Below are 16,169 nucleotides of genomic sequence, written 5' to 3' on the forward strand. Positions count from 1 at the left end.
ACCCCTCCCCCTCATTTATCTCTCCACTCTGCAGGCAGCCTGCCTCTGTTCCTGATGAAGGTCTTTTGCCCAAAACATTGATTTTCCTGCTCCTCGGATGCTGCCTGACCTGCTGGGCTTTTCCTGCACCACTTTAATCTAGACGCTGGATAAACTCAGCAGGTCTGGCAGCACCTGTGAGAGAGGAATCAGAGTTTATGTTTTTAGCCAATATGAGAAAGAGTCATATCAGACTTGAAATGTCAAACTGTTTCTCTCTCCACAGAAGCTGCATTCTGCTGTGATTCTCCAGCACTTTCTGTCTCTGTTTGCCTTTAAACTAATCTTTAGTCCTTGATTTCTGCTGTATGTTTAACTAAAGTCTTCAGTATCTATGAATCAAGAAACTCCTCAGTCAATTATTCCCATGAGAACAGAGCTCCCTAAAATGGGGTCAGTACCCCATGAGGAACGACAGGCTGAATAAATGGGCTGAGACAGCATTGACACGGGATTCTGATCAAGCAATAACAACTGTATAGCTGTCCTCCACACTCTCACTTATCACTGAGGGACCAAGCATTGAAATGGGATCACAGAAAAAGAAATTTTGGGAAGCATTGCACTCAAAGCTGTAGGTTTCTTGAAACTTTTCTGCAGAATTAAAGATTTTTCTCTCTTTGGTTCACATGCCAACCTTTCTTTCCCCATCTCTGATTGCCCTGGGGTGATGGTGGTGAGCTACCCCCTCTCAAACCATTGCAGCTTCTATAGGTATGCCCACAGTGGGTTGTGAATTTTCACCTAGCGACAGTGCAGGGACAGCAATACAGTTCAAAGTCGTCTCGGGGCTTGCGAATGACCAGAAACTGAATTGGAATCACCATATTAAAAACTGTAGCAACAAGAGCAGGTCAGAAGCTAGAAACACTGTGGTGAGTAATTCACCTCCTGGGTCCCAAAGCCTGTCCACCACCTACAAGCTAGAAGAGATACTTGTTAGGAAGGAAGATGTGTTGGACATTTTGAACAACTTGAGGATAGACAAGTCCCCCGGGCCTGACGGGATATATCCTAGGATTATGTGGGAAGCGAGAGGAAATTGCAGAACTGTTGGCAATGATCTTTTCGTCTTCACTGTCAACGGGGGTGGTACCAGGGGACTGGAGAGTGGCGAATATTGTGCCCCTGTTCAAAAAAGGGAATAGGGATAACCCCGGGAATTACAGGCCAGTTAGTCTTACTTCGGTGGTAGGCAAAGTAATGGAAAGGGTACTGAGGGATAGGATTTATGAGTATCTGGAAAGACACTGCTTGATTAGGGAAAGCCAGCATGGATTTGTGAGGAGTAGGTCTTGCCTTACAAGTCTTATTGAATTCTTCGAGGAGGTGACCAAGCATGTGGATGAGGGAAGAGCAATGGATGTAGTGTACATGGATTTTAATAAGGCATTTGATAAGGTTCCCCATGGTAGGCTTATGCGGAAAGTCAGGAGGCATGGGATAGAGGGAAACTTGGCCAATTGGATAGAAAACTGGCTAACCAGTCGAAGGCAGAGAGTGGTGGTAGATGGTAAACATTCAGCCTGGAGCCCAGTTACAAGTGGACTTCCGCAAGGATCTGTTCTGGGTCCTCTGCTGTTCGTAACTTTTATTAATGACTTGGATGAGGGAATCGAAGGGTGGGTCAGTAAATTTGCAGACAATACGACGGTTGCAGGGGAAGGTGGCGCAAGTCTTGCACCTCCTGCGGTTGCAGGGGAAGGTGGCGCAAGTCTTGCACCTCCTGCGGTTGCAGGGGAAGGTGGCGCAAGTCTTGCACCTCCTGCGGTTGCAGGGGAAGGTGGCGCAAGTCTTGCACCTCCTGCGGTTGCAGGGGAAGGTGGCGCAAGTCTTGCACCTCCTGCGGTTGCAGGGGAAGGTGGCGCAAGTCTTGCACCTCCTGCGGTTGCAGGGGAAGGTGGCGCAAGTCTTGCACCTCCTGCGGTTGCAGGGGAAGGTGGCGCAAGTCTTGCACCTCCTGCGGTTGCAGGGGAAGGTGGCGCAAGTCTTGCACCTCCTGCGGTTGCAGGGGAAGGTGGCGCAAGTCTTGCACCTCCTGCGGTTGCAGGGGAAGGTGGCGCAAGTCTTGCACCTCCTGCGGTTGCAGGGGAAGGTGGCGCAAGTCTTGCACCTCCTGCGGTTGCAGGGGAAGGTGGCGCAAGTCTTGCACCTCCTGCGGTTGCAGGGGAAGGTGGCGCAAGTCTTGCACCTCCTGCGGTTGCAGGGGAAGGTGGCGCAAGTCTTGCACCTCCTGCGGTTGCAGGGGAAGGTGGCGCAAGTCTTGCACCTCCTGCGGTTGCAGGGGAAGGTGGCGCAAGTCTTGCACCTCCTGCGGTTGCAGGGGAAGGTGGCGCAAGTCTTGCACCTCCTGCGGTTGCAGGGGAAGGTGGCGCAAGTCTTGCACCTCCTGCGGTTGCAGGGGAAGGTGGCGCAAGTCTTGCACCTCCTGCGGTTGCAGGGGAAGGTGGCGCAAGTCTTGCACCTCCTGCGGTTGCAGGGGAAGGTGGCGCAAGTCTTGCACCTCCTGCGGTTGCAGGGGAAGGTGGCGCAAGTCTTGCACCTCCTGCGGTTGCAGGGGAAGGTGGCGCAAGTCTTGCACCTCCTGCGGTTGCAGGGGAAGGTGGCGCAAGTCTTGCACCTCCTGCGGTTGCAGGGGAAGGTGGCGCAAGTCTTGCACCTCCTGCGGTTGCAGGGGAAGGTGGCGCAAGTCTTGCACCTCCTGCGGTTGCAGGGGAAGGTGGCGCAAGTCTTGCACCTCCTGCGGTTGCAGGGGAAGGTGGCGCAAGTCTTGCACCTCCTGCGGTTGCAGGGGAAGGTGGCGCAAGTCTTGCACCTCCTGCGGTTGCAGGGGAAGGTGGCGCAAGTCTTGCACCTCCTGCGGTTGCAGGGGAAGGTGGCGCAAGTCTTGCACCTCCTGCGGTTGCAGGGGAAGGTGGCGCAAGTCTTGCACCTCCTGCGGTTGCAGGGGAAGGTGGCGCAAGTCTTGCACCTCCTGCGGTTGCAGGGGAAGGTGGCGCAAGTCTTGCACCTCCTGCGGTTGCAGGGGAAGGTGGCGCAAGTCTTGCACCTCCTGCGGTTGCAGGGGAAGGTGGCGCAAGTCTTGCACCTCCTGCGGTTGCAGGGGAAGGTGGCGCAAGTCTTGCACCTCCTGCGGTTGCAGGGGAAGGTGGCGCAAGTCTTGCACCTCCTGCGGTTGCAGGGGAAGGTGGCGCAAGTCTTGCACCTCCTGCGGTTGCAGGGGAAGGTGGCGCAAGTCTTGCACCTCCTGCGGTTGCAGGGGAAGGTGGCGCAAGTCTTGCACCTCCTGCGGTTGCAGGGGAAGGTGGCGCAAGTCTTGCACCTCCTGCGGTTGCAGGGGAAGGTGGCGCAAGTCTTGCACCTCCTGCGGTTGCAGGGGAAGGTGGCGCAAGTCTTGCACCTCCTGCGGTTGCAGGGGAAGGTGGCGCAAGTCTTGCACCTCCTGCGGTTGCAGGGGAAGGTGGCGCAAGTCTTGCACCTCCTGCGGTTGCAGGGGAAGGTGGCGCAAGTCTTGCACCTCCTGCGGTTGCAGGGGAAGGTGGCGCAAGTCTTGCACCTCCTGCGGTTGCAGGGGAAGGTGGCGCAAGTCTTGCACCTCCTGCGGTTGCAGGGGAAGGTGGCGCAAGTCTTGCACCTCCTGCGGTTGCAGGGGAAGGTGGCGCAAGTCTTGCACCTCCTGCGGTTGCAGGGGAAGGTGGCGCAAGTCTTGCACCTCCTGCGGTTGCAGGGGAAGGTGGCGCAAGTCTTGCACCTCCTGCGGTTGCAGGGGAAGGTGGCGCAAGTCTTGCACCTCCTGCGGTTGCAGGGGAAGGTGGCGCAAGTCTTGCACCTCCTGCGGTTGCAGGGGAAGGTGGCGCAAGTCTTGCACCTCCTGCGGTTGCAGGGGAAGGTGGCGCAAGTCTTGCACCTCCTGCGGTTGCAGGGGAAGGTGGCGCAAGTCTTGCACCTCCTGCGGTTGCAGGGGAAGGTGGCGCAAGTCTTGCACCTCCTGCGGTTGCAGGGGAAGGTGCCGGGAGTGGAGGTTGGGTCGGTGGGGTGTGTGGATCTGACAAGGGAGTCGCGGAGTGAGTGGTCTCTACGGAAAGCTGATAGGGGAGGGGAGGGAAATATATCCTTGGTGGTGGGGTCCGTTTGGAGGTGGCGGAAATGACGGCGGATGATGCGCTGTACATGGAGGTTGGTGGGGTGGTAGGTGAGGACCAGTGGGGTTCTGTCCTGGTGGCGGTTGGAGGGGCGGGGCTCAAGGGCGGAGGAGCGGGAAGTGGAAGAGATGCATTGGTGGGGTGGTAGGTAGATTACAGCAAACCAACTGTAGTAGTTCACCACCTCCTTCTTCAGGACAATAAATGTTGGCTGGTTCCCACATCCCATGAATTAATGAAATGTCAGGACGGTGTGTGGCTTGAGTGGAGCTTGCAGGAAGTGAGGTTGCCTTGCATTTGCTGCCCTTTTCCTTCTAGGTAATTGAGGGTGGATTGAGAAAGTGTCTCTGAAGGACTCTCAGTGAATTTCTGCCGAGCATCTTGAGATAGAAGCCTATGTGTATCTGCAGTGAAAGGAATGGTGATGCCCGAGCTTGGAATTAGTTACCTCATCCATTTCTGAAGAGCGTTTCATTATCATGGCTAAATATACCCATTCCAGTTTTCAATAGAAGAAAATACTCACAGTTCCTGAAATATATGCCAGTGATCAGAAGGGTGTAGTTCTGGCACAGATAGACTACTGTGGTAGAGTGGTTTCCTAGCTTCACTCAATCTTGCTGGGTCATTAATTGGTTTGCACAAACATAGACTTTATATCTTAGAGAACAACCTACATCTTCAACATTGTATTCTCTGGGTTATGATATAAGATTTCCAATAATGGACTTTGGAAAATAAACAGGAAATTACTCAAAATAACTGCAGTTAGTCTCATAACAGATCCTGTGACGCAATTTGTAGACGGGTTAGAAGAGTTCCACAAGATCAGAGACAAATTTGGTCATTTGTAGATTGCAGACATGTCATATTTATGTAGGAGTGGAGATCCAGTCTAGTTTTCTGGCTCTTATCTATCTTGCAATCATGGAAGATTTGACAAGGCAGGTAGAAGACAAAATGACAAATAGCAACTGTTTCCCATTGACTGGAATGCCTTGAACCAGGGTCTCACAATCACAAAATAAGGTGTGAGCCATTTAAGATTGTAAAGTTGCCTTGGTCCCAGAGGACCAAAAGGCTGGTCTCTCAGTAGAGAGAAAGAGAGAGAGATAGAGAGAGAGACGGTTGGTGGTCAGATTAACCTAAGGGTCAACATACTTCAGGCAAGGGGTGAGGTTGAGAAGGTGGGACTTTCAGTGTAACCTCTAGAGGTACAGAAATTAAACCTGCTCTGTTAGGTACTCCCTCTGCATCGCAAACCAGCCTTCCAGCCAACTGAACTAATCAATCCTCTTTTAAGATGGGATAGTGAAGAAGGCATTTGGTATCCTTTATTGGTCAGCACATTGAGTACAGAAGTTGGGAGGCCATGTTGCAGCTGTATAGGACATTGGTAAGGCCACTTTTGGTATACTGCTTTCAATTCTGGTCTCCCTGCTATAGGAAAGATGTTGTGAAATTTGAAAGGGTTCAGAAAAAGATTTAAAAGGATGTTGCCAGGGCTGGAGGGTTTGAGCTATAGAGAGAGGCTGCATAGGCTGGAGCTGTTTTCCCTGGAGCGTCAGAGGCTGAGGAGTGACATAGAAGTTTATAAAATCATGAGGGGCTTGGATAGGGTGAACAGCCAATGTCTTTTTTCCCAGAGAAGGGGAGTCCAAAGCTAGAGGGCATAGGTTTAAGGTGAGGGGAAAGATTTAAAATCAACCTGAGGGTCAACTTTTTCATGTAGAGGGTGGTACGTGTATGGAATGAGCTGCCAGAAGAAATGGTGGAGGCTGATACAATTACACATTTAAAAGGCATCTGGATGGGTATGTGAACAGGAATGGTTTAGAGGGATATGGGCCAAATGCTGGTGAATGGAACTAGGTTAAGTTAGGATATCTGGTCAGCATGGATGAGTTGGACTGAAGAGTCTGTTTGTGTGCTGTATTGCTTTATGACTTGATGACTCTTAAGATGGTGCTGAGTAGGAAGGACTGTGAGCTGTGGACATATTGCTAAGTTAGCATACACAAGCCTAATATATTTTGGACTGTAAGAGAATCAAGGATTTTTGGGGTAAAGTGGAAAAGTGAAATTGAGGATCGTCCAGGACCTTATGCGATGATGGAGATAGCTGAAGGGACTAAGTAACCAATTCCATGTGCTACTTCCTACCCTTTCCTGTCTTGGCCCTAGTTTCACTTGAGGCTTCCTACAGCTGGTGAGTAGTGAGTAGCTGGTGTGCACGTACTGTACACAGGTATCATTACTAAACATTTCCTGTAATATCTACATTTGTTATTAATTATGCTTTATTGTGAATGTCATTAGGTTAGCCCAGTTTTTATAGTAATTTTTAAAAAAGGGAATATAGATTCCCTAGTCATTCCTTTCCTTTGCTGTGTTTGGGAACTTGCTGTGTGAAGGTTGACTGCAAATTACCAGCAAACGATGTAACCATAGACACTTCACAAAGCCAGCAACAGTGACAGGCCAGCAACTTCACAACGTGCTGGGGGTATATATTGCACCAGTTCCTCACGTGTGGGACAACCTGAGGGTGAATGTCAAGCAGAGAATGGGCAGCCCAACCACCTTCAGCTGCTTCATCAATGGTCTTCCCTCCATCGGAAGGTCAGAAGTGGGGACGTTCGCCGATGATTGCCCAATGTTCAGCAACATTTGTGACTCTTCTGAGACTGAAGCAGTCCATGTCCAAATATGACAAGATCTGGACAATATCCAAGCTTGGGCTGAAAAATGTTGAGTTACATTTGTGCCACACCAATGCCAGGCAATGACCATCTTCAATAAGAGAAAATCCACCCACCCACCCCCCATTGACATTCAATGAGAATACTATCACTGGCTACCTTACTATCAACATCCTGAAGGTTACCGTTTACCAGAAACTGAATTGGAGTAGCCATATAAATGCAGTGACAACAAAAATAGGTCAGGGGCTAAAAATACTAGAGTAACTTACATTTTGACTTCCCAGGGTCTGTCAACTATCTACAAAGCGCAAGTCAAGAGTGTGGTAAAATATTCGACTCTTGCCTGAATGAGTGTAACTCCAACAATACTCAAGAAGCTTGACACCATCCAGGACAAAGCATTCCACTTGTTTGGCATCACAAAGGTCCACTCCCTGAACCAACTGATGCTCAGTTACTATGGTGTGTTCAATCTACAAGATGCACTGCAGAAATTCACAGAATCATAGAACCCCTCTCATGCAAAAAGAGTCCATTTGGCCCATTGAGCTGGCATCGACCCCCTGAAGAGGATTCCACCCCAGATCCTCAGACAGCACCTTCCAAATCCATGTCCATTTCAATCGAGGACAAGGGCAGAAGACACATGGGAACACCACCACCTCCAAGCCACTTACCATCCTGACTCGGAAATATATTGCTGTTCCTTCGGTGTTGCTGGGTCAAAATCCTGGAATTCCGTCCCCAATGGCATTGTGGGTTAACCCACAGCAAGTGGACTGCAGTGGTCCAAGAAGGCATCTCACCACCTTCCCAAGGGGCAGGCAATAAATGCCGGCCCAGTCTGCGACACACTGTGTGCAGTGTTCCCTCTAATTTCCGTATGGCTGCGTGAGCCTTTGGCAGTGGGAAGGACTTCCAGCACCAGAAGTCAATGCCGCGATCCCTGATGCCAATCCCTTTCCGATGCCAACGCCCGCCTGCGGAACACCGTGTGTGGCTCCGGGTGAGTGTTCCCTGTGAGTGAGTAAAATGAAGCCATGCACAGATTTGTACTCAGCTTCATCACGGTTTCCACTCTACGTCTTGGCAGCTGGCCTGGCCATATTACTAGTATTACTAGATGCGGTTGAAGAGGAAAACCACTTCTGCTGTCCGTAATAATGTTTTTGTGCACAAAAAAAGCCCCGTGAGGGTGGTGGGCAGGGGAGAATACTGGAATCTGTGTAAAACAATGCGGTGTCTCTCATGCTGACAGGACAAAACAAATCATCAAATCCTCAGTAAGACCATTGCCATGTCATTACCCTGCCCAGTGCCCATGTCAACCACAACTTCCTGTATCTCTATGTGTAATTACTCGAGAGATTAGCTGTCGGCTTAACTCCAGGAATCAGAATAAACTCACGCAATCTTTCCCCATTTGGTCATCAGCTAAGGCGGCTGTATATCCATAACCTCGTTTAACAGACTTCACCCACCATCATCATATGGGTCTTAATAATGCTGTCCATTTCAACAACAATTTGCCTTCACATCGTGCCTATAATGCAGTAAGCCCCATCTCAAGATGTTTCTCAAACAACACAGATGGACAGTGAATTCGGGTCACCGTCCTTCAGGATTCATCCAGCGTCTTCGGCATGATTAAAGATTAATCTCCAGGTTCTGACTCTTTAATCCCCAAAACCAGGAGAAAAATAAAGACTGATGTTTCAGAAAGGGTTCCACCTGCATTACCTTTACTGCTGTTGACTGGCTGTAACAAGATTGGAGACAAGAAACTGTTTGACAGACAGTTAAGGATCAAACAAGCAAGCAACAGAAGTGTCTGCTCACAAGGGGGATCGTAGGCGATGCAGCAGCCAATTTGCACTGACCAAATCCCACACACAGAACTATGATAATGACCAGGTAGTCTGCTTCTGTGATTGAGGGATAAATATTGGCCCAGACAAGGAACAACGTTCCTGCACTTCTTAATGTTACAGCACAGACATCTTTTGTCGGGCAGAAGATATAAATATCTAGATGTAGGTTTGCTTGCTGAGCTGGAAGGTATATTTCATTGGAAATGAACCTCCCAGCTTAGCGAGCAAACCTACATCCAGAACCTCAACCTGAGCTACAAATTTTCTCAAAACTCGCTAAGATATAAATATTTGTTTACACATAATGAGTAGACTCAAGAACAGCTTCATCCCCATTGTTATTTCACTTATGAATGGACTTCTCAAGTCTTAATTTTAATGTGTAAAAGTGTGAGTTGATTCACTTTGGAAGGAGTAACAGGAATGCAGAGTACTGGGCAAAGCATAAGATTCTTGGTAGTGTAGATGAATGGAGAGATCTCGGTGTCCATGTACATAGATCCCTGAAAGTCGATACCGAGTTTGATGGGGTTGTTAAGAAGGCATACAGTGTGTTAGCTTTTATTGGTAGAGGGATTGAGTTTTGGAGCCATGAGATCATGCTGCACCTGTACAAAACTCTGGTGCGGCCGCACCTAGAGTATTGTGTACAGTTCTGGTTACCACATTATGTGGAAGCTTTGGAAAGGGTTCAGAGGAGATTTGCTTAGATATTGCCTGGTATGGAGGGAAGGTCTTATGAGGGAAGGCTGAGGGACTTGAGGTTGTTTTTGTTAGAGAGAAGGTTGAGGTGTGACTTAATTGAGACACATAAGATAGAGGGTTAGATGGGGGGACAATGAGAGACTTTTTCCTGAGATGGTGATGGCTAGTACGAGGGGACATTGAAGGGTAATAGATATAGGTCAGATGGCGGCATGGTGGCGCAGTGGTTAGCATTGTTGCCTCGCAGCACCAGAGACCTGGGTTCAATTCCTGCCTTGGGCAACTGCCTGTGTGGAATTTGCACATTTTCCCCTTGTCTGCGTGGGTTTCCTCAGGGTGCTCTGGTTTCCTCCCACAGTCCAAAGATGTGCAGGTTAGGTGAATTGGCCTTGCTAAATTGCCCGTGGTGTTAGGTGTGGGTGGGTTGCGGGTCGGTGTGGACTTTTTGGGCCGAAGGGCCTGTTTCCACACTGTAAGTAATCTAATCATGTCAAAGGTAATTTCTTTACTCAGACAGTAGTAGGGGCGTGGAATGGCCTGCATACAACAGTAGTAGACTTCCCAACTTTCAGGACATTTAAATGGTTATTGGATAGGTATATGGACCAAAATGAAATAGTTTAGATTAGATGGGCTTCAGAATGGTTTCACAGGTTTTTGCAACATCAAAGGCCGAAGGGCCTGTACTGCATTGTAATGTTTTATAATCTATGTTGGTCTTGCGCTCTGTGCACCTTCTCTGCAGCTGTAACATTGTATTCTTCACTCTATTCTGTTGCCCTAATGCAATTTGTATGGCATGCTCTGCCTGTACTGCACGCAAAACAAACTTTTCACTGATTAGAATATATTCCCAACACTATGGAAACAAGCCCTTCAGCCCAACCAAGTCCACACTAACCCTCTAAAGAGCAACCCACCAGATCCTATATTTACCTCTGACTGATGCTCCTAGCACAATGGGCAATGTAGCATGGCCAACACACCTAACCTGTATATGTCTGGATTGTGGGAGGAAACCGGAGCACTCGGAGGAAATCCATGCAGGCACAGGGAGAATGTGCAAACTCCACACAGTCACCCAAGGCAGGAATCGAACCCAGGTCCCTGGCGGTGTGAGGCAGCAGGGCTAACCACTGAGCCACCGTGCCACCCCTGTCACTGTACAGTCACATATGTGACAATCATAAATCAAATCCAATCAAATCATGGGGGTCACTTACATTCACTTCAGACAATAGAAAGGGCCTTGTTGCCCTTGAGAATGTGGGAGGTGAGCTGCTTTTTTGAACCACTGTAGTCCATGTGCTGGAGGTGGACCCACAATGCCATGAGGGAGGGAGTTCGAGGATTTAAATCCATTGACATTGAAGGAACGGCACTATACTTACAAGTCAAGATGGTGAATGGTTTGGGGGGAGGATCTTTTCAGACAGTGGTGTTACCGTGTGATTCTCGTTGGAGGTGGTCGTGGATTTGGAAGGTATTGTTTGAGGATCTTTGGTGAATTTCTGCAATGCCTCTTGAACACACTGAACATTGGTGGTAGAGGGAATAGATGTTTACAGATGTAGCACCAACCAAGCAGCTGCTTTGTCTTGGATGGTGTCAAGCTTTTTGAGTGTTGATGGCCAGTGGGGAGTATTAGAAAGTAGCTTCGAGGAGACTTAGACAGGCTGAGCAAACGGGCAATAGAATAGAGAAGGAAAACAACATGGGTCACACTGAGGTTATGCACTTTGCTGGGAGGAATAAAGGTACAAAATATTTCTTAAATGGTGAGAGATTGGAAAGTGTTAATGTCTAAAGGGATCTTCAACCCTTCCTGATGAAGGGCTTTTGCCCAAAACATCGATTTTCCTGCTCCTCGGATGATGCCTGACCTGCTGCATTTTTCCAGCACCACACTCTCGACTCTAATCTCCAGCATCTGCAGTCCTCACTTTCGCCTGGTTCTGAATCAGGGGTAAGGGTGTAGATTGTTGCCAAAATAAATTTCAGGATGTTCCAAAGCTCGTTACAATCAATTCAATTTTTTTTTAGTATAGTAAATGCAGTAGCCAACTTGCACACAGAAAGTTCCTAAAGCCAATGATATGGTGAATGAGCAGATAACCAGAGGAAGTATTGGACTCACCAATGCTCTTTCGATAGCGCAGGCTAACCCCATGACCTCTGCCTCCTAGAAACATAATGCATGAGCCGATGCATGAGTAGACCACCATCTGGAAGTTCCCTTCCAAGTTGGAAGTGATTTGTCCTTCCTTCAGTGTTGCTGGGTCAGAGTCCCAGAATACCCACACAGCACTGTGTGTCATTATAGCCGAGGATTGCGATAGTTCAAGAAGGTGGCTCACAACCAGTTTCTCCAGGGCGATGAGGGATGGACGATAAATGCTGATTTAGCCAGACCACGCCCTCTGAAAGAATTTTTAAAATATTATGCTCACTGCCATTTGACCACTTGCGTCCAGTCATAAGTCTGTTTCCTGACTGCCTCTTTTATTGAGCTCGGTATTTGCTTAAAAACTGCTGATGTCTACAGTTTTCCAACAACTGGGCCATTGTTCAGAGACAAATTTCTTGTCCACTGAAGGGCCTGTGTGTACTGTATGACTCAGTCACTGCCTGGCCTGTTTTCATGAACTTTCTGATTTTATTTCAGATGCCTTGATACCTTTTCTTTTGATTTCGGAGACAGAGATCGACGGATAAAATGTTAGCCAGAATAATGTTGTTGATCTTCAAATGGGGAGACTGAGAGGGGAGACTGAGCCTTAATTTAACGCTTCATCTGAGAGACAGCACCTCTGATTACGCAGCTCCAGCTGAGGCAGGTTCGAATCCTTAGTGAGTTTTGAGTTCATAAACACCACAACATGGACTCAAATAGATGATGAATGAACCAAACTGATGGTTTTGCCATTGTAGCAGATTTGAAATTGCCCTTTATCATGTTGCCTTTATTGCTTAGATCATTGCATATAGAATATGGGATGTCATGTTGAGGTGATGCAGGACATTGGTGAGGCCAATTTTGGAGTACTGTGTGCAGTTCTGATCACCCTGCTACAGGAAGGTTATTATTAAATTTGAAAAGGGTTCAGAAAAGATCGATCAGAATGTTGCAATAGAGGGTTTGAGTTATAAGTTGAGAGTGTATTGCTGGAAAAGCACAGCAGGTCAGGCAGCATCCGAGGAGCAGGAAAATCGATGTTTTGAGTTGGAGCCATTCATCAGTTACATCAATTGACAACACTTCCATTTTCTTTGTTCTCTTTTTGATGGAGAAATGTAGCGATTTTATACTGTCTTCTCGTCGACACACTGATCAATATGGACTGCACACTGCACGTGAAGAAAAACATCTCACGTCGATTTGTGAAGTGGAACGGGAGGCAAAACCAAAGCAGGGAAGGCGAAAACTGAAAGTTGGAAATTGCAAGTGAAACTGACAAACTTTTCCAATCCCAGACCAGACAGGGAAACAGCACCATCGGTGGACCAGACAGTGAGTTCTGGTTGGGGGCCCGAGTAGGACTGGAACAGGGAAGGCTCCGCGTACCCCATAAAAGGACAGGCGTAATTGTATCCCATGTGGGTACCCATGGCCACTACTTTGATCTGAAGATGTAATCACAGGAGTAAAACCTGCCTTTTTACTTGCCGCCTCCTCACTATCTCAGGTCCCAGACAAACCTTCCAGGTGAAGCAGGGCTTTATCTGCACTTCAGTCTAGTCTATTGTATTCGCTGCTCACAATATGGCCTCCTCTACATTGAGGAGACGAAACACAGACAAGACGACCACTCAGTGGAACACCTACATTCTGTCCGTAAAAAAGTCCCTGAGCTTCCAGTTTCCTGCCACTTTAACACCCCACCCTGTTCCTGGCCAACATCTCTGTCTCGGGCTTGCTGTAGTGTTCCAGTGAAGCTCAGCACAAGCTGGAAGAACAGCATCAATATCAAATTCAATAATTTTAGGGCTTCAGCACCTTTTCCCATGTCCTTACCTCAATCCCACATAAGTGCATCAACAGGAAAGGTTTGGGGGGATATGGACCAAGAGTAGGCAGGTGGGACTAGTTTAGTTTGGGATTATGTTCAGCATGGACTGGTTGGACCGAAGGGTCTGTTTCCGTGCGCTATTACTCTATGACCAGGCCTTGTCATCACAAGAGCTGCTACCACACACAACCTATTATTTGCCACCAATGGTTCCCATTAGCAGCTATTCATTCTCCCAGGCTGACCTTTACTCACTCCTTTGTCTAGATTAGAGTGGTGCTGGTAAAGCACAGCAGGTCAGGCAGCATCCGAAGATCAGGAAAATCGGCATTTCGAGCTAAAGCCCTTCATCAGGAGCCCTTCCTGATGAAGGGCTTTTGCCCGAAGCGTCAATTTTCCTGCTCCTCGGATGCTGCCTGACCTACTGTGCTTTTCCCGCAACACACTCTTAACTCTGATCTCCAGCACCAGCAGACCTCACTGCCTCCCGGTTTGAGTTATAAGGTGAGGCTGAATAGACTGTGACTTTTGTCCCTGAAGCGTAGGAGGTTGGCATTTAGAAAATCATGAGAGGCATACATAAGGTGAATGGGAAAGCTCTTCTGCCGAGGGTGGGCAAGCTCAAAACCAGAGATAAGGTTTTTTAAGGTGAGAAGGGAAAGATTTAAAGGGTGCTGAGGGGCAATGTTTTCACACAGCTTTTATGTGGAATGAACTGCAAGAGGAAGTGGTAGATGCAGATACAGTTACAACATTTAAAAGATATTTGGACAGATGCATGTGTAGGAGAGGTTTAGAAGGGATATGAGCCAAGTACAAGTGGGACTAGTTTTGTTTGGGGAAACTTGGTTGTCACACACCCAATTCGATCAAAGGGTCTGTTTCTGTGCTATGTGACTGCACTCAAAATGAACTGTAGATCGAGAAATATGTGCTCTAACAATGATTGAGATTGACGTAATAAGTTAAAAATGAGCTAAAGAGTGTTCTTTCAGGCTCCTTTTCAGAGTTTCTACTGCGTGTACAGCAGTTCCCAGTTCAGCTCAGTAAACCACATGACAGCTCGGTTGTGCTGCGGGATATAACAAGAAAACCACAGAGGACAGTGGATGTCAGAGAGTTCAATTGGTTTATGGGGGCGGTTACTGTACAATATCTGGATTATTCAGGCAGCAGACACATTGACTAATTATAAACAGGAGCAAGGGGAATCCCTGCATGAAATATAAAGTTCAAAATGGTTCTCTGAGCAATCAAAGATACTGCTGGTTGTAATCGATCCAAGAAAATATACTAACAGAAGGAGAAATTCCATTCATGCAGCACCTTCATCAGACCATTATTTGCATCCTGGGCAATTAATTGTGATTTCTGTTCCTTTCCAGGGAAAAACAGCAACTCTTAACGCACTGTACAATCCAAAAATGATGAAGGAAGCAATGTCGGAGCCATGGCCTGTTTTGCAATGTTGCAGGTGCTATATAAATGCAAGTTCAATGCACCTGCTTTGGTTGTGGCCTGAGGGCTGAATGTTTATCATGACTTTGAGAGAGATCCCTCCCTTCATGAATCCACTGTGAAACGTTTTGGCCGAACATACTCCACTTACAAGGCGATTGCGAACTAGTGGCAATATTGTAATCCTATTGCCCTGGTGGACATGAGTTCACATCCCATCAGATGGTGGAATTTCAAATCATTTTGAGAAGCATGGAATTGTAAGTTAATCTCAAGAATGGTGCCTATAGTTCAATCAGTAATTGCAACAAAAAAACTCATCTGGTTCACTAATATCTGCCTGTGCTTATTGCACATCCTACATACGAATGTCCAAGTCACCAAGAATGTTTGGGAACCCACTGAAGTTAGCTTCAATCTCCCAGTAGTCAAATAAAAGCATTCTGGGAGATCTTTAGACAATACAGTTACAGTGACTCCATTGAATGAGTTGAGCCAGTTTGTGTACACAAACCATCATGGTTTGAACCAGGAATCAGACTCCCAAGGTGCTGGCTGGGGACTGTTCCTGAACAAAGGAGAATGAGGAAATAGAGCAGTGTGCGATGTCCAGTGAACATGTGGGTGGTAAGTGGTGATGCAATGTATCAGAAGCATGGTATGGTGACTCAGTGGTTAGCAGCGCTGCCTCACAGTGCCAGGGACCCGGGATTGATTCCACCCTCAGATGACTATCTGTGTGGAGTTTGCACATTCTCCCCGTGTCTGCGTGGGTTTCCTCCCACAGTCCAAAGATGGGCAGGTTGGGTGCATTGGCCAAGGGAAACACAGGGAAAGGGTAAGGTGGTGGGATGCTCTTCAGAAGGACGATGTAGACTCGATGGGCTGAATGGCATCCTTCCACACTGTGGTGATCCTATGAAGTGATGCGCCAGAGATTGAGGTAAAGTGTGAGAGTGGTGCCTGCAGAGGCAAGAGAGTAAGTTCAGAATCACGGTGGTTTAGTCTGGAATAAGGGTCGCTGAGTCCATCAGGAAGGATGTGAGCCTGAGACATCCACCAATGTCATTTATTGTATCTGTTCCTCCCGATGCAGTCTCCTCTACATTGGGGAGACTGGACGCCATCTCGCAGAGCGTTTTATGGATCATCTCCAGGACACCTGCACTAATCAACCATACTGCCCTGTGGCCCAACATTTCAACTCCCCCCCCCCCCCCCCCCCCCCCCCCTCCCCGA

Source organism: Chiloscyllium plagiosum, chromosome 1 (genome assembly GCF_004010195.1).
Source record: "Chiloscyllium plagiosum isolate BGI_BamShark_2017 chromosome 1, ASM401019v2, whole genome shotgun sequence".
Taxonomy (NCBI): Eukaryota; Metazoa; Chordata; class Chondrichthyes; order Orectolobiformes; family Hemiscylliidae; genus Chiloscyllium; species Chiloscyllium plagiosum.